At 47.6% G+C, this 22,387-nt stretch overlaps 14 non-coding genes and 1 pseudogene across 14 annotated transcripts; 5 read left to right on the top strand and 10 right to left on the bottom strand.

Annotated features, from left to right (window-relative positions):
- Window positions 1–3,305: 3,305 nt before the first annotated feature.
- Window positions 3,306–3,421, bottom strand: LOC135027914 (U5 spliceosomal RNA). Its single transcript, XR_010224295.1, has one exon. It is a non-coding gene; the product is annotated as a U5 spliceosomal RNA (small nuclear RNA).
- Window positions 3,422–3,696: 275 nt separating this feature from the next.
- On the bottom strand, window positions 3,697–3,812 carry LOC135027883 (U5 spliceosomal RNA). The gene has a single exon (XR_010224264.1). It is a non-coding gene; the product is annotated as a U5 spliceosomal RNA (small nuclear RNA).
- A 274-nt stretch (window positions 3,813–4,086) lies between these two features.
- On the bottom strand, window positions 4,087–4,202 carry LOC135027897 (U5 spliceosomal RNA). Its single transcript, XR_010224277.1, has one exon. It is a non-coding gene; the product is annotated as a U5 spliceosomal RNA (small nuclear RNA).
- Window positions 4,203–4,477: 275 nt separating this feature from the next.
- LOC135027905 (U5 spliceosomal RNA) lies at window positions 4,478–4,593 on the bottom strand. The gene has a single exon (XR_010224285.1). It is a non-coding gene; the product is annotated as a U5 spliceosomal RNA (small nuclear RNA).
- A 274-nt stretch (window positions 4,594–4,867) lies between these two features.
- Window positions 4,868–4,983, bottom strand: LOC135027888 (U5 spliceosomal RNA). The gene has a single exon (XR_010224269.1). It is a non-coding gene; the product is annotated as a U5 spliceosomal RNA (small nuclear RNA).
- A 264-nt stretch (window positions 4,984–5,247) lies between these two features.
- Window positions 5,248–5,363, bottom strand: LOC135027904 (U5 spliceosomal RNA). Its single transcript, XR_010224284.1, has one exon. It is a non-coding gene; the product is annotated as a U5 spliceosomal RNA (small nuclear RNA).
- A 270-nt stretch (window positions 5,364–5,633) lies between these two features.
- On the bottom strand, window positions 5,634–5,749 carry LOC135027895 (U5 spliceosomal RNA). The gene has a single exon (XR_010224275.1). It is a non-coding gene; the product is annotated as a U5 spliceosomal RNA (small nuclear RNA).
- Window positions 5,750–5,893: 144 nt separating this feature from the next.
- LOC135027874 (U1 spliceosomal RNA) lies at window positions 5,894–6,021 on the top strand (annotated as a pseudogene).
- A 593-nt stretch (window positions 6,022–6,614) lies between these two features.
- Window positions 6,615–6,778, top strand: LOC135027720 (U1 spliceosomal RNA). Its single transcript, XR_010224124.1, has one exon. It is a non-coding gene; the product is annotated as a U1 spliceosomal RNA (small nuclear RNA).
- A 152-nt stretch (window positions 6,779–6,930) lies between these two features.
- Window positions 6,931–7,093, top strand: LOC135027791 (U1 spliceosomal RNA). The gene has a single exon (XR_010224191.1). It is a non-coding gene; the product is annotated as a U1 spliceosomal RNA (small nuclear RNA).
- A 675-nt stretch (window positions 7,094–7,768) lies between these two features.
- On the top strand, window positions 7,769–7,932 carry LOC135027727 (U1 spliceosomal RNA). Its single transcript, XR_010224131.1, has one exon. It is a non-coding gene; the product is annotated as a U1 spliceosomal RNA (small nuclear RNA).
- Window positions 7,933–8,084: 152 nt separating this feature from the next.
- LOC135027836 (U1 spliceosomal RNA) lies at window positions 8,085–8,247 on the top strand. The gene has a single exon (XR_010224231.1). It is a non-coding gene; the product is annotated as a U1 spliceosomal RNA (small nuclear RNA).
- Window positions 8,248–17,839: 9,592 nt separating this feature from the next.
- LOC135027950 (U1 spliceosomal RNA) lies at window positions 17,840–18,003 on the bottom strand. Its single transcript, XR_010224331.1, has one exon. It is a non-coding gene; the product is annotated as a U1 spliceosomal RNA (small nuclear RNA).
- Window positions 18,004–18,658: 655 nt separating this feature from the next.
- LOC135027810 (U1 spliceosomal RNA) lies at window positions 18,659–18,821 on the bottom strand. The gene has a single exon (XR_010224207.1). It is a non-coding gene; the product is annotated as a U1 spliceosomal RNA (small nuclear RNA).
- A 152-nt stretch (window positions 18,822–18,973) lies between these two features.
- On the bottom strand, window positions 18,974–19,137 carry LOC135027736 (U1 spliceosomal RNA). The gene has a single exon (XR_010224139.1). It is a non-coding gene; the product is annotated as a U1 spliceosomal RNA (small nuclear RNA).
- Window positions 19,138–22,387: the final 3,250 nt, after the last annotated feature.

Below are 22,387 nucleotides of genomic sequence, written 5' to 3'. Positions count from 1 at the left end.
GTCACAAGGGCAAACACTCAGGGTTTGAGGCGTAGATCTTAGGACCAGCTGCTACAAGCATGGCAGAGGTGTCACTATCACTGGTGACACCCAGAGAGGTGGCGAGGGAGATTGTAATGCAGTGCGCGCAGATAAGCAGTGCAATGGTAAAAAGGAGGCATGGTTTCATAGGTAGGGGCGTGGCCTGGTGGCCTGAATCTACATTTTGTTGCTCCGGGTGTCCCGGGGGTTGGGGGCTGCACCCGGGGACTAGTGTGTGAGCGGTGCTGGCTCCTGCAAAGTGACAGGGCATGGCCACCCAGCATGACGCCTCCCTTCTTGACCATGCTGTAATTGCAGTCGCACTGCAGTTCAGCGTGATCATAAAAAATGGTGTAGGCTCCTGCTGGTGCAGACTGTATGTGCGCGCAGGAAGCCGCCACCATTTTTGTGATCACAGCGGCTGAATGTGATGTCATACAGTCGCTGTGACCACGCCCCCTGTGTCTCCTCCGTTGCAGACCCCATTTTGAAGCCTTGCCCCCGCACCGCTCCATCCCTGACTTGGAAATGGAGTGTTGCTGACCCACCTCTCCCCCCCTTCCCCGCCCCGATTGACAGGCAGAGGCGATCACATTCTCTGCGGGGTGCCGCAGAAAATGCAGGCACATGCGTATGCTCTTAGCAATTTTTGCAGTTGGATCGCTTATTGTGATTGCAATCCAACCTGAATCAGGCCCTATTACCTATCACAATGCGCTGCGGGCAGTACAAAATTGGGTTAATATAGGAGAAAAACCCCCAGACCTGTGCTCCTTAACTGTACCTGGTGGCTAGTGGAGCGGCTGCCCAGTAATCAGTGTCCACCGCAGTGCGCACACGGCCCACCCCCTACGGCCTCGCTCCCCTTCAGCAGCGGCCTCGTGATCCGGAAGGGTGGTGTGTGTGTGACTGACCTTAGGATGAAACCGGAGCCTCCGCTGCAGTGACCCAGCAACCAGGGCACGGGAGTATACAGCGCCGCTGGGAGTGATGAAGCTGCAGTAAAGATGTCTATTAGACCTAGCCTGCTGCAGCCCTTGTAGATTCTCATAAAACAAGTTCTTCTTTTCTTGTCAAAATTAATAGCTAAGAATAGGCTGCCTGAGGCAGGCCCCTGTTAATTGGCCTGCTACTGAAGGCACCAACTACAAACTGAGCTCCCTGTTCATGGAAGCGGGGTTATAGAGGAGAATGCACTGAGCTTCTTGGGAACAGTCAAAAGCTTTGAGCCGGTTGGTGCCTCAGATCAAGATCCTACTCTACACCCCAATGTGAATCCTTGTGGAGTCCAGTGTACCCCACAGAAGAAATTAATGTGTCACACCCATTGGCAGCAACCTTAGAATAGCTGCTGACGGGCACAATTGAGAAAGGAAGGGGGGGGGGACATTTGAATCCAGCACATAGATGCAATTCAAATATGTAATTCGTACCTTCCTATTTTAAAATATAATGGATGAACCTCACCCTGTGAGAACAATCTTCATGATCAAGAGACCTCATATGCAAAATAAATATGAGTTGGGATAGGGCTGGGGAGGGCTGCTCGGGCAGCACCTCCCCCGTCAAGTTAAGGAGATTCAACTGAGGAAGCACAAGGGAACTCTCATCTGGGGACAACAACTGCAGGGAGACCACATCTTTTCAGATGAACATGGGAGGGCGGAAGGCTGCCTAATACTGAAGCACCATATGCAACAACTAGTACAAGCATTCCTGGGGGAAGGTCTGCAGCAGACGGATTTGCATACGGTGATGTTATCCAAGCAGTGGGCCAAAGTTGACTGGAACCCTCATCTGCATATGAAAAGAGAAAAGGGGCATGCAGGGCATGGCGGCCTTTTGCAGTGCTTGGATGACCCCTAGTTCACATTAAACACCCCCACCCTCCTTTGGTGTGGGGCTCATGTTGGCCATGCCCCATCCCCTGAAGCATTCAAGCTGATTTCTTGCAGCAGCTGGGCACTGTAACAGCTCCAGAGCTGTTCTGTAAGGCAAGTAAAAGGGTGTGGGCCCTGCAGCACCACCTGTAGTTCGCATTGTGCGTTGGAAGGCACAAAGTAAGCAGACGGGAGGAGAAGTCAGGATAGTGCGCAAGGGCATTCTTTTCTCTTAGTCCGTAGAGGATGCTGGGGTCACATTAAGAACCATGGGGTATAGACGGGATCCGCAAGATACATGGGCACTTTAAGACTTTCAAAGGGTGTGAACTGGCTCCTCCCTCTATGCCCCTCCTCCAGACTCCAGTTATAGGAACTGTGCCCAGGGAGACGGACATTTCGAGGAAAGGATTTATTGTTAAACTAAGGTGAGCATCTTACCAGCTCACACCTTAAACATGCCGCAGAACGTGGCATTCAACAGAACACAAGCCAACGGCATGAACAATTGCAGCAAAAAGCTGACCAGAACCATAACACAACATGTGTATAACCACAAGTAATAACTGCAGACACAGTATGGACTGGGACGGGTGCCCAGCATCCTCTACAGACTAAGAGAAAAGGATTTACCGGTAGGTATTAAAATCCTATTTTCTCATACGACCTAGAGGATGCTGGGGTCACATTAAGAACCATGGGGTTATACCAAAGCTCTTGAACGGGTGGGAAAGTGCGTACGACTCTGCAGCACCGAATGACCCAACTTAAGGTTATCATCAGCCAAGGTATCAAACTTGTAAAACTTAGCAAAAGTGTTTACTAAATAGCTGCTCGGCAAAGTTGCAATGCCGAGACTCCCCGACCAGCTGCCAAGGATGAACCCACCTTTCTAGTAGAATGGGTCTTCACCTACTTCAGTAACGGCAATCCTGCCGTGGAACGAGCATGCTGAATCTTACCACAGATCCAGCGCATAATGGTCTGCATGGAAGCAGGACACCAAATCCTGTTGGGAGCATACAGGACAAACAGAGCCTCTGTTTTCCTAATCTGAACCGTTCTGGTGACATACATTTTCAAAGTTCTGACCACAGCCAGAGACTTTGACTCAACGAAGGTGTCAGTGGCCAAAGGCACCATGTGGAAAGATGAACCACCTTCGGCAGAAATTGTTGACGTGTCCTCAATTCTGCTCTATCTTCATGAAAGATCAAATAAAGGCTCTTGTGATACTGCATGGTTTGTACTGTTTTCCATGTGCTCCCAGACCTTTAAGCAAGTAGCATGGTCAAGAAAGTTCTGTTTGAAAAGAAACAACATTTACTGTCATTGTTATGCAAATAAACTTACATTAAAGCTAACAAGAAAGCACACTCGTTCTGTCTTTAAACTGATAAAAGAAACCCCAATAATATGGGGCATGCAAAAATTGAGATAAAACTCAGTTTTGCTCCTCTCCACGGAAATCTTTAATAAAAGGCGAAATATTTGTTAGTTCTGAAGAGAAACCAGAGCATGACCAAGATTCCACCTGTCGCCTGAGTGCCATGCCAGCAGTTCTCATTCAGCTGAAAGTGAGCACCCAATTTGAATGAAAGAAAGCAGATTTCTCACCAGGCTTCCCCTTGCTATAAACATGGTTTGTACTCTTTTCCATGTGCTCCCAGATCTTTCAAGCAATTAGTGTGGTCAAGAAAGTTCTGTTTGAAAAGAAACAAACATTTACTGTCATTTCTATGCAAATGAGCTTACATTAAAGCACACTCGTTCTATCTTTAAACCGATAAAATAAAACCCCAATAAGATGGGGCATGCAAAAATTGAGATAAAACTCAGTTTTGCTCCTCTCCACGGAAATCTTTAGTAAAAGGCGAAAGATTTGTTCGTTCTGAAGAGAAACCAGAACATGACCAAGATTCCACCTGTCGCCTGAGTGCCATGCCAGCAGTCCTCATTCAGCTCAAAGTGAGCACCCAATTTGAAAGAAAGAAAGCAGATTTCTCACCAGGCTTCCCCTTGCTATAAACATGGTTTGTACTCTTTTCCATGTGCTCCCAGATCTTTCAAGCAATTAGTATAGTCAAGAAAGTTCTGTTTGAAAAGAAACAAACATTTACTGTCATTTCTATGCAAATGAGCTTACATTAAAGCACACTCGTTCTATCTTTAAACCGATAAAAGAAACCCCAATAAGACGGAGCATGCAAAAATTGAGATAAAACTCAGTTTTGCTCCTCTCCACGGAAATCTTTAGTAAAAGGCGAAAGATCTGTTCGTTTTGAAGAGAAACCAGAGCATGACCAAGATTCCACCTGTCGCCTGAGTGCCATGCCAGCAATCCTCATTCAGCTCAAAGTGAGCACCCAATTTGAAAGAAAGAAAGCAGATTTCTCACCAGGCTTCCCCTTGCTATAAACATGGTTTGTACTCTTTTCCATGTGCTCCCAGATCTTTCAAGCAATTAGTGTGGTCAAGAAAGTTCTGTTTGAAAAGAAACAAACATTTACTGTCATTTCTATGCAAATGAGCTTACATTAAAGCACACTCATTCTATCTTTAAACCGATAAAATAAAATCCCAATAAGATGGGGCATGCAAAAATTGAGATAAAACTCAGTTTTGCTCCTCTCCACGGAAATCTTTAATAAAAGGCGAAAGATTTGTTCGTTCTGAAGAGAAACCAGAACATGACCAAGATTCCACCTGTCGCCTGAGTGCCATGCCAGCAGTCCTCATTCAGCTCAAAGTGAGCACCCAATTTGAAAGAAAGAAAGCAGATTTCTCACCAGGCTTCCCCTTGCTGTAAACATGGTTTGTACTCTTTTCCATGTGCTCCCAGATCTTTCAAGCATTTAGTATAGTCAAGAAAGTACTGTTTGAAAAGAAACAAACATTTACTGTCATTTCTATGCAAATGAGCTTACATTAAAGCACACTCGTTCTATCTTTAAACCGATAAAAGAAACCCCAATAAGACGGAGCATGCAAAAATTGAGATAAAACTCAGTTTTGCTCCTCTCCACGGAAATCTTTAGTAAAAGGCGAAAGATCTGTTCGTTTTGAAGAGAAACCAGAGTATGACTAAGATTCCACCTGTCGCCTGAGTGCCATGCCAGCAGTCCTCATTCAGCGCAAAGTGAGCACCCAATTTGAAAGAAAGAAAGCAGATTTCTCACCAGGCTTCCCCTTGCTATAAGCATGGTTTGTACTCTTTTCCATGTGCTCCCAGATCTTTCAAGCAATTAGAATGGTCAAGAAAGTTCTGCTTGAAAAGAAACAGACATTTATAGTCATTGTTATGCAAATAAACTTACATTAAAGCTAACAAGAAACTGATAAAAGAAACCCCAATAATATGGGGCATGCAAAAATTGAGATAAAACTCAGTTTTGCTCCTCTCCACAGAAATCTTTAATAAAAGGCGAAAGATTTGTTCGTTCTGAAGAGAAACCAGAGCATGACCAAGATTCCACCTGTCGCCTAAATGCTGTGCCAGCAGTCCTCATTCAGATCAAAGTGAGCGCCCAACTTGAAAGTAAGCAGATTTCTCACCTGGCTTCTCCTTGCTATAAGCATGGTTTGTACTGTATTCCATGTGCTCCCAGATCTTTCAAGCAAGTAGCATGGTCAAGAAAGTTCTGTTTGAAAAGAAACAAACATTTACTGTCATTTCTATGCAAATGAGCTTACATTAAAGCACACTCATTCTATCTTTAAACCGATAAAAGAAACCCCAAAAAGATGGGGCATGCAAAAATTGAGATAAAACTCGGTTTTGCTCCTCTCCACGGAAATCTTTAATAAAAGGCGAAAGATTTGTTCGTTCTGAAGAGAAACCAGAGCATGACCAAGATTTTTATCTGAAAATATGTGTTCTCCCTGCAGTTGTTGTCCCCAGATGAGAGTTCCCTTGTGCTGCCTCAGTTGAATCTCCTTTACTTGACAGAGATGTGCCTGAGCAGCGGCCCTCCCCAGCCCTATCCCAAATCATACTTATTTTGCATAGGAGATACCATGGTCATGAAGATTGTTCTCCCAGGGTGAGGTTCATTCATTGCATTCTGGGTATGCTGACCCCTGTGATTTTCCCAAATGTGGGAAACTCGCTTTTATACCCTTGTGCACTATCCTGACTTCTCCTCCTGTCTGCTTACTTTGTGCCTTCCAATGCACAATGCAAACTACAGGTAGTGCTGCAGGGCCCACACCCTTTTACTTGCCTTACAGAGCAGCTCTGGAGCTGATACAGTGCCAAGCTGCTGCAAGAAATCAGCTTGAATGCTTCAGGGGATGGGGCATGGCCAACATGAGCCCCACACCGAAGGAGGGTGGGGGTGTTTAATGCGAACTAAGGGTCATCCAAGCGCCGCAAAAGGCCGCCATGCCCTGCATACCCCTTTTCTCTTTTCATATGCAGATGAGGGTTCCAGCCAACTTTGGCCCACTGCTTGGATGACATCACCGTATGCAAATCCGTCTTCTGCAGAACTTCCCCCAGGAATGCTTGCACTAGTTGTTGCATTTGGTTTGTTGTTTGGGGGTGCTTCAGTATTAGGCAGCCTTCTGCCCTCCCATGTTCATCTGAAAATATGTGTTCTCCCTGCAGTTGTTGTCCCCAGATGAGAGTTCCCTTGTGCTGCCTCAGTTGAATCTCCTTTACTTGACAGAGATGTGCATGAGCAGCGGCCCTCCCCAGCCCTATCCCAAATCATACTTATTTTGCATAGGAGATACCATGGTCATGAAGATTGTTCTCCCAGGGTGAGGTTCATTCATTGCATTTTGGGTATGCTGACCCCTGTGATTTACCCAAATGTGGGAAACTCGACTGCATTATTTGTGGTAGTGGGGGACTGTGTTTGTGCTTTCCTCTGGTCAGCTCTGTTAAAACTCAGATTTCTTTGTCTCAGATTTTCCTCTAGCCTTGTTCTTCTTTCGAGAGTTCCCTTGTGCTGCCTCAGGTGGATCTCCTTCACTTGACAGGGGGGTGCCCGAGCAGCGACCCTCCCCAGCTCTAGCCCAACTCCTACTTACCTGCCAGGTGAGATACTATGATCAGGAAGGTGCTTCTCCCAGGGCAAGGCTCACCCATTGCACTCTGGGTGTGCTGCTCCTACGATTTCCCCAAATGTGGGACACTTGACTGCATAATTTGTGTTTCCTCTGGTCGGCTCTCGTATAATTCAGATCTCTTTGTCTCAGGTCTTTCTCCAGCCTAGTTTGCTGTCTGTTTCCACTTCTTTTATCTTGAGCCCCTCCCTTCTATACCCTTGTGCACTATCCTGACTTCTCCTCCCGTCTGCTTACTTTGTGCCTTCCAATGCACAATGCAAACTACAGGTAGTGCTGCAGGGCCCACACAATCTTTTACTTGCCTTAAAGAGCAGCTCTGGAGCTGTTACAGTGCCCAGCTGCTGCAAGAAATCAGCTTGAATGCTTCAGGGGATGGGGCATGGCCAACATGAGCCCCACACCAAAGGTGGGTGGGGGTGTTTAATGCGAACTAGGGGTAATCCAAGCACCGCAAAAGGCCGCCATGCCCTGCACGCCCCTTTTCTCTTTTCATATGCAGATGAGGGTTGAAGCCAACTTTGACCCACTGCTTGGATGACATCACCATATGCAAATCCATCTGCTGCAGGCCATCCCCCAGGAATGCTTGCACTAGTTGTTGCATTTGGTTTGTTGTTTGGGGGTGCTTCAGTATTAGGCAGCCTTCTGCCCTCCCATGTTCATCTGAAAATATGTGTTCTCCCTGCAGTTGTTGTCCCCAGATGAGAGTTCCCTTGTGCTGCCTCAGTTGAATCTCCTTTACTTGACAGAGATGTGCCTGAGCAGCGGCCCTCCCAGCCCTATCCCAAATCATACTTATTTTGCATAGGAGACACCATGGTCATGAAGATTGTTCACCCAGGGTGAGGTTCATTCATTGCATTCTGGGTATGCTGACCCCTGTGATTTCCCCAAATGTGGGAAACTCGCCTGCATTTTTTGTGGTAGTGGGGGACTGTGTTTGTGTTTTCCTCTGGTCAGCTCTGGTAAAAGTCAGATTTCTTTGTCTCATATATTCCTCTAGCCTTGTTCTTCTTTCGAGAGTTCCCTTGTGCTGCCTCAGTTGGATCTCCTTCACTTGACAGGGGGGTGCCCGAGCAGTGACCCTCCCCAGCTCTAGCCCAACTCCTACTTACCTGCCAGGTGAGATACTATGATCATGAAGGTGCTTCTCCCAGGGCAAGGCTCACCCATTGCACTCTGGGTGTGCTGCTCCTGTGATTTCCCCAAATGTGGGAAACTTGATTGCATAATTTGTGTTTCCCCTGGTCGGCTCTCGTATAATTCAGATCTCTTTGTCTCAGGTCTCTCTCCAGCCTAGTTTGCTGTCTGTTTCCACTTCTCTTTTCTGGAGCCACTCCCTTCTATGCCCTTGCGCACTATCCTGACTTCTCCCGTCTGCTTACTTTGTGCCTTCCAACGCACAATGCGAACTACAGGTAGTGCTGCAGGGCCCACACCCTTTTAGTTGCCTTACAGAGCAGCTCTGGAGCTGTTACAGTGCCCAGCTGCTGCAAGAAATCAGCTTGAATGCTTCAGGGGCTGGGGCATAGCCAACATGAGCCCCACACCAAAGGAGGGTGGGGGTGTTTAATGCGAACTAGGGGTCATCCAAGCACCGCAAAAGGCCGCCATGCCCTGCATGCCCCTTTTCTCTTTTCATATGCAGATGAGGGTTCCAGCCAACTTTGGCCCACTGCTTGGATGACATCACCGTATGCAAATCCGTCTGCTGCAGACCTTCCCCCAGGAATGCTTGTACTAGTTGTTGCATATGGTTTGATATTTGATGGTGCTTCAGTATTAGGCAGCCTTCCGCCCTCCCATGTTCATCTGAAAAGATGTGGTCTCCCTGCAGTTGTTGTCCCCAGACGAGAGTTCCCTTGTGCTTCCTCAGTTGAATCTCCTTAACTTGATGGGGGAGGGGCTGCCCGAGCAGCCACCCTCCCCAGCCCTATCCCAACTCATACTTATTTTGCATATGAGATCTCTTGATCATGAAGATTGTTCTCACAGGGTGAAGTTCATCCATTATATTTTAAAATAGGAAGGTACAAATTACATATTTGAATTGCATCTATGTGCTGGATTCAAATGTCCCCCCCCCCTTCCTTTCTCAATTGTGCCCATCAGCAGCTATTCTAAGGTTGCTGCCAATGGGTGTGACACATTAATTTCTTCTGTGGGGTACACAGGACTCCACAAGGATTCACATTGGGGTGTATAGTAGGATCTTGATCTGAGGCACCAACCGACTCAAAGCTTTTGACTGTTCCCAAGATGCTCAGCGCATCCTCCTCTATAACCCCGCTTCCATGAACAGGGAGCTCAGTTTGTAGTTGGTGCCTTCAGTAGCAGGCCACTTAACAGGGGCCTGCCTCAGGAAGCCAATTCTTAGCTATTCATTTTGACAAGAAAAGAAGAACTTGTTTTATGAGAATCTACAAGGGCTGCAGCAGGCTAGGTCTAATAGACATCTTTACTGCAGCTTCATCACTCCCAGCGGCGCTGTATACTCCCGTGCCCTGGTTGCTGGGTCACTGCAGCGGAGGCTCCGGTTTCATCCTAAGGTCAGTCACACACACACCGCCCTTCCGGATCACGAGGCCGCTGATGAAGAGGAGCGTGGCCGTAGGGGGTGGACCGTGTGCGCACTGGCGTGGACACTGATTACTGGGCAGCCGCTCCACTAGCCACCAGGTACAGTTAAGGAGCACAGGTCTGGGGGTTTTTCTCCTATATTAAACCAATTTTGTACTGCCCGCAGCGCATTGTGATAGGTAATAGGGCCTGATTCAGGTTGGATTGCAATCACAATAAGTGATCCAACTGCAAAAATTGCTAAGAGCATACGCATGTGCCTGCATTTTCTGCGGCACCCCGCAGAGAATGCGATCGCCTCTGCCTGTCAATCGGGGCAGGGGGGGAGAGGGGGGTCAGCAACACTCCATTTCCAAGTCAGGGATGGAGCGGTGCGGGGGCAAGGCTTCAAAATGGGGTCTGCAATGGAGGAGACACAGGGGGCGTGGTCACAGCAGCTGTATGACATCACATTCAGCCGCTGTGATCACAAAAATGGTGGCGGCTTCCTGCGCGCACATACAGTCTGCACCAGCAGGAGGCTACACCATTTTTTATGATCACGCTGAACTGCAGTGCGACTGCAATTACAGCATGGTCAAGAAGGGAGGCGTCATGCTGGGTGGCCATAAGAGATGAGCGGGTTCGGTTCCTCGGAATCCGAACCCGCCCGAACTTCACCCTTTTTTGCTCGGGTCCGAGCAGACTCGGATCCTCTCGCCTTGCTCGGTTAACCCGAGCGCGCCCGAACGTCATCATCCCGCTGTAGGATTCTCACGAGACTTGGATTCTATATAAGGAGCCGCGCGTCGCCGCCATTTTCACACGTGCATTGAGATTGATAGGGAGAGGACGTGGCTGGCGTCCTCTCCGTTTAGATTAGAAGATAGAGACGAGTGACATTTGATTTACTACTAATTTGGGGAGCAGTTGAACTTGTCAGGAGTACTCAGTAGTGCAGAGTTTTGCTGATAGTGACCACCAGTTTTATTATTTATAATCCGTTCTCTGCCTGAAAAAAAACGATACACATACCATATCTGTGCTCAGCCTCAGTGTGCTGCATTATATATTATCTATGTATATCTGACTGTGCTGAGTGCTCACTGCTCACACAGCTTAATTGTGGGGGAGACTGGGGAGCAGTTATAGCAGGAGTACAGTGCACACTTTTGCTGCCAGTGTGACCACCAGTATATTGTCTGCCTGAAAAAGTTAAACACTCCTGTGGTGTTTTTTTTTTATTCTATAAATGCATTCTGCTGACAGTGTCCAGCAGGTCCGTCATACATATATTATATAAATATTTACCTGCAGTAGTGTTATATTTTTTTTTTCATCTTTATCATCTCTATATTAGCAGACGCAGTACGGTAGTCCACGGCTGTGGCTATCTCTGTGTCGTCAGTGCTCGTCCATAATTGTATACCTACCTACCTGTGGTGGTTTTTTTTTTTCTATCTTCTTCATACTAGTAGTTTAGGAGTCTACTGACAGTGTCCACCAGGTCCATCATTATATTATATACCTACAGTAGTAATATATTTATTATATTATCTATACTAGCAGACGCAGTACGGTAGTCCACGGCTGTGGCTATCTCTGTGTCGTCAGTGCTCGTCCATAATTGTATACCTACCTACCTGTGGTGGGTTTTTTTTTTATCTTCTTCATACTAGTAGTTTAGCAGTCTGCTGACAGTGTCCACCAGGTCCGTCATTATATTATATACCTACAGTAGTAATATATTTATTATATTATCTATACTAGCAGATGCAGTACGGTAGTCCACGGCTGTACCTACCTCTGTGTCGTCAGTGCTCGTCCATAATTGTATACCTACCTGTGGTGGGGTTTTTTTTTCTATCTTCTTCATACTAGTAGTTTAGGAGTCTGCTGACAGTGTCCACCAGGTCCGTCATTATATTATATACCTACAGTAGTAATATATTTAGTATATTATCTATACTAGCAGACGCAGTACGGTAGTCCACGGCTGTACCTACCTCTGTGTCGTCACTCGTCCATAATTGTATACCTAACTGTGGTGGTTTTTTTTTTCTATCTTCTTCATACTAGTAGTTTAGCAGTCTGCTGACAGTGTCCACCAGGTCCGTCATTATATTATATATACCTACAGTAGTTATATATATTTTTTTTTATATCATTAATTATCATCTCTATACTAGCAGACGCAGTACGGTAGGCCACGGCTGTGGCTATCTCTGTGTCGTCAGTGCTCGTCCATAATTGTATACCTACCTACCTGTGGTGGAAGTTTTTTTCTATCTTCTTCATACTAGTAGTTTAGCAGTCTGCTGACAGTGTCCACCAGGTCCGTCATTATATTATATATACCTACAGTAGTTATATATATATTTTTTTTTATATCATTAATTATCATCTCTATACTAGCAGACGCAGTACGGTAGTCCACGGCTGTAGCTACCTCTGTGTCGTCAGTCACTCGTCATCCATAAGTATACTAGTATCCATCCATCTCCATTGTTTACCTGAGGTGCCTTTTAGTTGTGCCTATTAAAATATGGAGAACAAAAATGTTGAGGTTCCAAAAATAGGGAAAGATCAAGATCCACTTCCACCTCGTGCTGAAGCTGCTGCCACTAGTCATGGCCGAGACGATGAAATTCCATCAACGTCGTCTGCCAAGGCCGATGCCCAATGTCATAGTACAGAGCATGTAAAATCCAAAACACAAAAGATCAGTAAAAAAATGACTCAAAAATCTAAATAAAAATCGTCGGAGGAGAAGCGTAAACTTGCCAATATGCCATTTACCACACGGAGTGGCAAGGAACGGCTGAGGCCCTGGCCTATCTTCATGGCTAGTGGTTCAGCTTCACATGAGGATGGAAGCACTCAGCCTCTCGCTAGAAAAATGAAAAGACTTAAGCTGGCAAAAGCACAGCAAAGAACTGTGCGTTCTTCAAAATCACAAATCCACAAGGAGAGTCCAATTGTGTCGGTTGCGATGCCTGACCTTCCCAACACTGGACGTGAAGAGCATGCACCTTCCACCATTTGCACACCCCCTGCAAGTGCTGGAAGGAGCACCCGCAGTCCAGTTCCTGATAGTCAGATTGAAGATGTCAGTGTTGAAGTACACCAGGATGAGGAGAATATGGGTGTTGCTGGCGCTGGGGAGGAAATTGACAAGGAGGATTCTGATGGTGAGGTGGTTTGTTTAAGTCAGGCACCCGGCGAGACACCTGTTGTCCGTGGGAGGAATATGGCCATTGACATGCCTGGTGAAAATACCAAAAAAATCAGCTCTTCGGTGTGGAAGTATTTCAACAGAAATGCGGACAACAGGTGTCAAGCCGTGTGTTGCCTTTGTCAAGCTGTAATAAGTAGGGGTAAGGACGTTAACCACCTCGGAACATCCTCCCTTATACGTCACCTGCAGCGCATTCATCATAAGTCAGTGACAAGTTCAAAAACTTTGGGCGACAGCGGAAGCAGTCCACTGACCAGTAAATCCCTTCCTCTTGTAACCAAGCTCACGCAAACCACCCCACCAACTCCCTCAGTGTCAATTTCCTCCTTCCCCAGGAATGCCAATAGTCCTGCAGGCCATGTCACTGGCAATTCTGACGAGTTCTCTCCTGCCTGGGATTCCTCCGATGCATCCTTGAGTGTAACGCCTACTGCTGCTGGCGCTGCTGTTGTTGCTGCTGGGAGTCGATGGTCATCCCAGAGGGGAAGTCGTAAGACCACTTTTACTACTTCCACCAAGCAATTGACTGTCCAACAGTCCTTTGCGAGGAAGATGAAATATCACAGCAGTCATCCTGCTGCAAAGCGGATAACTGAGGCCTTGGCATCCTGGGCAGTGAGAAACGTGGTTCCGGTATCCATCATTACTTCAGAGCCAACTATAGACTTGATTGAGGTACTGTGTCCCCGGTACCAAATACTATCTAGGTTCCATTTCTCTAGGCAGGCGATACCGAAAATGTACACAGACCTCAGAAAAAGACTCACCAGTGTCCTAAAAAATGCAGTTGTACCCAATGTCCACTTAACCACGGACATGTGGACAAGTGGAGCAGGGCAGACTCAGGACTATATGACTGTGACAGCCCACTGGGTAGATGTATTGACTCCCGCCGCAAGAACAGCAGCGGCGGCACCAGTAGCAGCATCTCGCAAACGCCAACTCTTTCCTAGGCAGGCTACGCTTTGTATCACCGCTTTCCAGAATACGCACACAGATGAAAACCTCTTACGGCAACTGAGGAAGATCATCACAGAATGGCTTACCCCAATTGGACTCTCCTGTGGATTTGTGGCATCGGACAACGCCAGCAATATTGTGCGTGCATTATATCTGGGCAAATTCCAGCACGTCCCATGTTTTGCACATACCTTGAATTTGGTGGTGCAGAATTATTTAAAAAACGACAGGGGCGTGCAAGAGATGCTGTCGGTGGCCACAAGAATTGCGGGACACTTTCGGCGTACAGGCACCACGTACAGAAGACTGGAGCAACACCAAAAACGCCTGAACCTGCCCTGCCATCATCTGAAGCAAGAAGTGGAAACGAGGTGGAATTCAACCCTCTATATGCTTCAGAGGATGGAGGAGCAGCAAAAGGCCATTCAAGCCTATACATCTGACCACGATATAGGAGGTGGAATGCACCTGTCTCAAGCGCAGTGGAGAATGATTTCAACGTTGTGCAAGGTTCTGCAACCTTTGAACTTGCCACACGTGAAGTCAGTTCAGACACTGCCAGCCTGAGTCAGGTCATTCCCGTCATCAGGCTTTTGCAGAAGAAGCTGGAGACATTGAAGGAGGAGCTAAGACAGAGCGATTCCGCTAGGCATGTGGGACTTGTGGATGGAGCCCTTCATTCGCTTAACCAGGATTCACGGGTGGTCAATCTGTTGAAATCAGAGCACTACATTTTGGCCACCGTGCTCGATCCTAGATTTAAAACCTACGTTGTATCTCTCTTTCCGGCAGACACAAGTCTGCAGGGGTTCAAAGACCTGCTGGTGAGAAAATTATCAAGTCAAGCGGAACTTGATCGGTCAACAGCTCCTCCTTCACAGTCTCCCGCAATTGGGGGTGCGAGGAAAAGGCTCAGAATTCCGAGCCCACCCGCTGGCGGTGATGCAGGGCAGTCTGGAGCGACTGCTGATGCTGACATCTGGTCCGGACTGAAGGACCTGCCAACGATTACGGACATGTCGTCTACTGTCACTGCATATGATTCTCTCACCATTGAAAGAATGGTGGAGGATTATATGAGTGACCGCATCCAAGTAGGCACGTCAGACAGTCCGTACGTATACTGGCAGGAAAAAGAGGCAATTTGGAGGCCCTTGCACAAACTGGCTTTATTCTACCTAAGTTGCCCTCCCACAAGTGTGTACTCCGAAAGAGTGTTTAGTGCCGCCGCTCACCTTGTCAGCAATCGGCGTACGAGGTTACTTCCAGAAAATGTGGAGAAGATGATGTTCATTAAAATGAATTATAATCAATTGCTCCGTGGAGACATTGACCAGCAGCAATTGCCTCCACAAAGTATACAGGGAGCTGAGATGGTGGATTCCAGTGGGGACGAATTGATAATCTGTGAGGAGGGGGATGTACACGGTGATGAATCGGAGGATGATGATGAGGTGGACATCTTGCCTCTATAGAGCCAGTTTGTGCAAGGAGAGATTTATTGCTTCTTTTTTGGTGGGGGTCCAAACCAACCCGTCATTTCAGTCACAGTCGTGTGGCAGACCCTGTCACTGAAATGATGGGTTGGTTAAAGTGTGCATGTCCTGTTTATACAACATAAGGGTGGGTGGGAGGGCCCAAGGCAATTCCACCTTGCACCTCTTTTTTCTTTTATTTTTCTTTGCGTCATGTGCTGTTTGGGGAGTGTTTTTTGGAAGGGCCATCCTGCGTGACACTGCAGTGCCACTCCTAGATGGGCCAGGTGTTTGTGTCGGCCACTTGGGTCGCTGAGCTTAGTCACACAGCTACCTCATTGCGCCTCTTTTTTTCTTTGCGTCATGTGCTGTTTGGGGAGTGTTTTTTGGAAGGGCCATCCTGCGTGACACTGCAGTGACACTCCTAGATGGGCCAGGTGTTTGTGTCGTCCACTTGGGTCGCTGAGCTTAGTCACACAGCTACCTCATTGCGCCACTTTTTTTCTTTGCGTCATGTGCTGTTTGGGGAGTGTTTTTTGGAAGGGCCATCCTGCGTGACACTGCAGTGCCACTCCTAGATGGGCCAGGTGTTTGTGTCGGCCACTTGGGTCGCTGAGCTTAGTCACACAGCTACCTCATTGCGCCTCTTTTTTTCTTTGCGTCATGTGCTGTTTGGGGAGTGTTTCTGGAAGGGCCATCCTGCGTGACACTGCAGTGCCACTCCTAGATGGGCCAGGTGTTTGTGTCGGCCACTTGGGTCGCTGAGCTTAGTCACACAGCTACCTCATTGCGCCTCTTTTTTTCTTTGCGTCATGTGCTGTTTGGGGAGTGTTTTTTGGAAGGGCCATCATGCGTGACACTGCAGTGCCACTCCTAGATGGGCCAGGTGTTTGTGTCGGCCACTTGGGTCACTGAGCTTAGTCATCCAGCGACCTCGGTGCAAATTTTAGGACTAAAAATAATATTGTGAGGTGTGAGGTGTTAAGAATAGACTGAAAATTAGTGGAAATTATGGTTATTGAGGTTAATAATACTTTGGGATCAAAATGACTCCCAAATTCTATGATTTAAGCTGTTTTTTAGGGTTTTTTGAAAAAAACACCCGAATCCAAAACACACCCGAATCCGACAAAAAAAATTCGGTGAGGTTTAGCCAAAACGCGTTCGAACCCAAAACACGGCCGCGGAACCGAACCCAAAACCAAAACACAAAACCCGAAAAATTTCCGGTGCACATCTCTAGTGGCCATGCCATGTCACTGTGCAGGAGCCAGCACCGCTCACACACTAGTCCCCGGTGCAGCCCCCAACCCCCGGGACACCCGGAGCAACAAAATGTAGATTCAGGCCACCAGGCCACGCCCCTACCTATGAAACCATGCCTCCTTTTTACCATTGCGCTGCTTATCTGCGCGCACTGCATTACAATCTCCCTCGCCACCTCTCTGGGTGTCACCAGTGATAGTGACACCTCTGCCATGCTTGTAGCAGCTGGTCCTAAGATCTACACCTCAAGCCCTGAGTGTTTGCCCTTGTGACTTGTTGATCATCATAGCAAAGCAGATGCTTACAGAAAACTGCAGGGGCTTAGATTGAAAATAAAAAAAATTGATGGGTATAAGGTAGAGAGGAGCGGGTTCGGTTCTCCGAGAACCGAATTCCCCACGAACCCCACGAACTCCTCCTCCGAGGCAGGCTCGGTTGTTCCCGCCTGACTCGGAAAACCTGAACAAGGGAAAATGTCATCATCCCGCTGTCGGATTCTCGCGAGATTCGGATTCCATATAAAGAGCTGCGCGTTGCCGCCATTTTTACTCGTGCATTGAAGAGAGAGCGGAGAGGACGTGGCTATGTTCTCTCAGTGGAAATCTCAATATCAGTGCTCAGTATTAGTGGATACTTATTGCTGCTCAGTAATACTAGTAGTGTGTCTCTCCTGCTCAGTGTCAGTTCTCAGTAGTATCCTCATCAGTGCTCAGTATCACTGCTCATTGTCTTGTGCTGCATTGTTGTGCTCAGCATACTACAGTACATTACTAATAGTCCAGTGCTGCATCTTGCTGCTCAGTGTCAGTTCTAGTATCCTCATCAGTGCTCACTATCACTGCTCATTGCATTGTGGTGTTCTGTATACTACAGTAACATAGTAATATAGTAACATATAGTAACATAGTTTTTGAGGTTGAATAGAGGCAAATTGCCCATCGTGTTCAACCTGTTTTAAGTTGTGATGATTCTACATACTTGCTGAATAATGTTTTATGACTAGTTAGCTACTACAACTCATGTTACCCCCGGATTAACCATGTTGATATTTTAAGTATTATAACCTTGGATAGCTTTTTCATTCAGAAATGTATCCATTCCTTTTTTAAATCCAATTACAGAGTCCGCCATTACCACCTTCCCTGGCAGGGAATTCCACATCCTGATTGCCCTAACAGTGAAGATCATAGTATCTCACCTGGCAGGTAAGTAGGAGTTGGGCCAGAGCTGTGGAGGATTGCTGCTCGGGCACCCCCTGTCAAATGAAGGAGATCCAACTGAGGCAGCACAAGGGAACTCTCGAAAGAAGAACAAGGCTAGAGGAAGATCTGAGACAAAGAAATCTGACTTTTACCAGAGCTGACCAGAGGAAAGCACAAACACAGTCCCCCACTACCACAAATAATGCAGTCGAGTTTCCCACATTTGGGGAAATCACAGGGGTCAGCATACCCAGAATGCAATGAATGAACCTCACCCTGGGAGAACAATCTTCATGACCATGGTATCGCCTATGCAAAATAAGTATGATTTGGGATAGGGCTGGGGAGGGCCGCTGCTCAGGCACATCTCTGTCAAGTAAAGGAGATTCAACTGAGGCAGCACAAGGGAACTCTCATCTGGGGACAACAACTGCAGGGAGAACACATATTTTCAGATGAACATGGGAGGGCAGAAGGCTGCCTAATACTGAAGCACCCCCAAACAACAAACCAAATGCAACAACTAGTACAAGCATTCCTGGGGGAAGTTCTGCAGAAGACGGATTTGCATACGGTGATGTCATCCAAGCAGTGGGCCAAAGTTGGCTGGATCCCTCATCTGCATATGAAAAGAGAAAAGGGGTATGCAGGGCATGGCGGCCTTTTGCGGCGCTTGGATGACCCTTAGTTCGCATTAAACACCCCCACCCTCCTTCGGTGTGGGGCTCATGTTGACAATGCCCCAGCCCCTGAAGCATTCAAGCTGATTTCTTACAGCAGCTTGGCACTGTAACAGCTCCAGAGCTGCTCTGTAAGGCAAGTAAAAGGGTGTGTAGTTTGCATTGTGCATTGGAAGGCACAAAGTAAGCAGACAGGAGGAGAAGTCAGGATAGTGCACAAGGGTATAAAAGGGAGGGGCTCAAGAAAAAAGAAGTGGAAACAGACAGCAAACTAGGCTGGAGAGAGACCTGAGACAAAGAGATCTGAATTATACGAGAGCCGACCAGGGGAAACACAAATTATGCAGTCAAGTTTCCCACATTTGGGGAAATCGCAGGGGCAGCACACCCAGAGTGCAATGGGTGAGCCTTGCCCTGGAAGAAGCACCTTCATGATCATAGTATCTCACCTGGCAGGTAAGTAGGAGTTGGGCTTGAGCTGGGGAGGGTCGCTGCTCGGGCACCCCCCTGTCAAGTGAAGGAGATCCAACTGAGGCAGCACAAGGGAACTCTCGAAAGAAGAACAAGGCTAGAGGAAGATCTGAAACAAAGAAATCTGACTTTTACCAGAGCTGACCAGAGGAAAACACAAACACAGTCCCCCACTACCACAAATAATGCAGTCGAGTTACCCACATTTGGGGAAATCACAGGGGTCAGCATACCCAGAATGCAATGAATGAACCTCACCCTGGGAGAATAATCTTCATGACCATGGTATCTCATATGCAAAATAAGTATGATTTGGGATAGGGCTGGGGAGGGCCGCTGCTCAGGCACATCTCTGTCAAGTAAAGGAGATTCAACTGAGGCAGCACAAGGGAACTCTCATCTGGGGACAACAACTGCAGGGAGAACACATATTTTCAGATGAACATGGGAGGGCAGAAGGCTGCCTAATACTGAAGCACCCCCAAACAACAAACCAAATGCAACAACTAGTGCAAGCATTCCTGTTTGTTTCTGAAGCCAACTTTGACCCACTGCTTGGATGACATCACCATATGCAAATCCATCTGCTGCAGGCCTTCCCCCAGGAATGCTTGCACTCTTTATATGAAATCCGAATCTCGCGAGAATCCGACAGCGGGATGATGACATTTTCCCTTGTTCAGGTTTTCCGAGGCAGGCGGGAACAACCGAGCCTGCCTCGGAGGAGGAGTTCGTGGGGTTCGTGGGGAATTCGGTTCTCGGAGAACCGAACCCGCTCCTCTCTACCTTATACCCATCAATTTTTTTTATTTTCAATCTAAGCCCCTGCAGTTTTCTGTAAGCATCTGCTTTGCTATGATGATCAACAAGTCACAAGGGCAAACACTCAGGGCTTGAGGTGTAGATCTTAGGACCAGCTGCTACAAGCATGGCAGAGGTGTCACTATCACTGGTGACACCCAGAGAGGTGGCGAGGGAGATTGTAATGCAGTGCGCGCAGATAAGCAGCGCAATGGTAAAAAGGAGGCATGGTTTCATAGGTAGGGGCGTGGCCTGGTGGCCTGAATCTACATTTTGTTGCTCCGGGTGTCCCGGGGGTTGGGGGCTGCACCGGGGACTAGTGTGTGAGCGGTGCTGGCTCCTGCACAGTGACATGGCATGGCCACTAGAGATGTGCACCGGAAATTTTTCGGGTTTTGTGTTTTGGTTTTGGGTTCGGTTCCGCGGCCGTGTTTTGTGTTCGAACGCATTTTGGCTAAACCTCACCGAATTTTTTTTGTCGGATTCGGGTGTGTTTTGGATTCGGGTGTTTTTTTCAAAAAACCCTAAAAAACAGCTTAAATCATAGAATTTGGGAGTCATTTTGATCCCAAAGTATTATTAACCTCAATAACCATAATTTCCACTAATTTTCAGTCTATTCTTAACACCTCACACCTCACAATATTATTTTTAGTCCTAAAATTTGCACCGAGGTCGCTGGATGACTAAGCTCAGTGACCCAAGTGGCCGACACAAACACCTGGCCCATCTAGGAGTGGCACTGCAGTGTCACGCATGATGGCCCTTCCAAAAAACACTCCCCAAACAGCACATGACGCAAAGAAAAAAAGAGGCGCAATGAGGTAGCTGTGTGACTAAGCTCAGCGACCCAAGTGGCCGACACAAACACCTGGCCCATCTAGGAGTGGCACTGCAGTGTCACGCAGGATGGCCCTTCCAAAAAACACTCCCCAAACAGCACATGACGCAAAGAAAAAAAGAGGCGCAATGAGGTAGCTGTGTGACTAAGCTCAGCGACCCAAGTGGCCGACACAAACACCTGGCCCATCTAGGAGTGGCACTGCAGTGTCACGCAGGATGGCCCTTCCAAAAACACTCCCCAAACAGCACATGACGCAAAGAAAAAAAGAGGCGCAATGAGGTAGCTGTGTGACTAAGCTCAGCGACCCAAGTGGCCGACACAAACACCTGGCCCATCTAGGAGTGGCACTGCAGTGTCACGCAGGATGGCCCTTCCAAAAAACACTCCCCAAACAGCACATGACGCAAAGAAAAAAAGTGGCGCAATGAGGTAGCTGTGTGACTAAGCTCAGCGACCCAAGTGGACGACACAAACACCTGGCCCATCTAGGAGTGTCACTGCAGTGTCACGCAGGATGGCCCTTCCAAAAAACACTCCCCAAACAGCACATGACGCAAAGAAAAAAAGAGGCGCAATGAGGTAGCTGTGTGACTAAGCTCAGCGACCCAAGTGGCCGACACAAACACCTGGCCCATCTAGGAGTGGCACTGCAGTGTCACGCAGGATGGCCCTTCCAAAAAACACTCCCCAAACAGCACATGACGCAAAGAAAAAAAAAAGAAAAAAGAGGTGCAAGGTGGAATTGCCTTGGGCCCTCCCACCCACCCTTATGTTGTATAAACAGGACATGCACACTTTAACCAACCCATCATTTCAGTGACAGGGTCTGCCACACGACTGTGACTGAAATGACGGGTTGGTTTGGACCCCCACCAAAAAAGAAGCAATAAATCTCTCCTTGCACAAACTGGCTCTATAGAGGCAAGATGTCCACCTCATCATCATCCTCCGATTCATCACCGTGTACATCCCCCTCCTCACAGATTATCAATTCGTCCCCACTGGAATCCACCATCTCAGCTCCCTGTATACTTTGTGGAGGCAATTGCTGCTGGTCAATGTCTCCACGGAGCAATTGATTATAATTCATTTTAATGAACATCATCTTCTCCACATTTTCTGGAAGTAACCTCGTACGCCGATTGCTGACAAGGTGAGCGGCGGCACTAAACACTCTTTCGGAGTACACACTTGTGGGAGGGCAACTTAGGTAGAATAAAGCCAGTTTGTGCAAGGGCCTCCAAATTGCCTCTTTTTCCTGCCAGTATACGTACGGACTGTCTGACGTGCCTACTTGGATGCGGTCACTCATATAATCCTCCACCATTCTTTCAATGGTGAGAGAATCATATGCAGTGACAGTAGACGACATGTCCGTAATCGTTGGCAGGTCCTTCAGTCCGGACCAGATGTCAGCATCAGCAGTCGCTCCAGACTGCCCTGCATCACCGCCAGCGGGTGGGCTCGGAATTCTGAGCCTTTTCCTCGCACCCCCAATTGCGGGAGACTGTGAAGGAGGAGCTGTTGACCGATCAAGTTCCGCTTGACTTGATAATTTTCTCACCAGCAGGTCTTTGAACCCCTGCAGACTTGTGTCTGCCGGAAAGAGAGATACAACGTAGGTTTTAAATCTAGGATCGAGCACGGTGGCCAAAATGTAGTGCTCTGATTTCAACAGATTGACCACCCGTGAATCCTGGTTAAGCGAATGAAGGGCTCCATCCACAAGTCCCACACGCCTAGCGGAATCGCTCTGTCTTAGCTCCTCCTTCAATGTCTCCAGCTTCTTCTGCAAAAGCTGTCACAACTGAGGGCCTGAGCTGACGGGAGGCAGCCTCAGTTGTAGGGGCTGAGATGTACCGGAACCTGGGAGGTTGTATCAGACCCCTGGACATGTAAGTAACATGAATAATA

The sequence above is a fragment of the Pseudophryne corroboree genome, unplaced genomic scaffold (assembly GCF_028390025.1).
Source record: "Pseudophryne corroboree isolate aPseCor3 unplaced genomic scaffold, aPseCor3.hap2 scaffold_471, whole genome shotgun sequence".
NCBI classification, from domain to species: Eukaryota; Metazoa; Chordata; class Amphibia; order Anura; family Myobatrachidae; genus Pseudophryne; species Pseudophryne corroboree.
The sequence above is the reverse complement of the archived record's forward strand: the minus strand, read 5'-3'. Positions and strand labels throughout refer to the sequence as shown.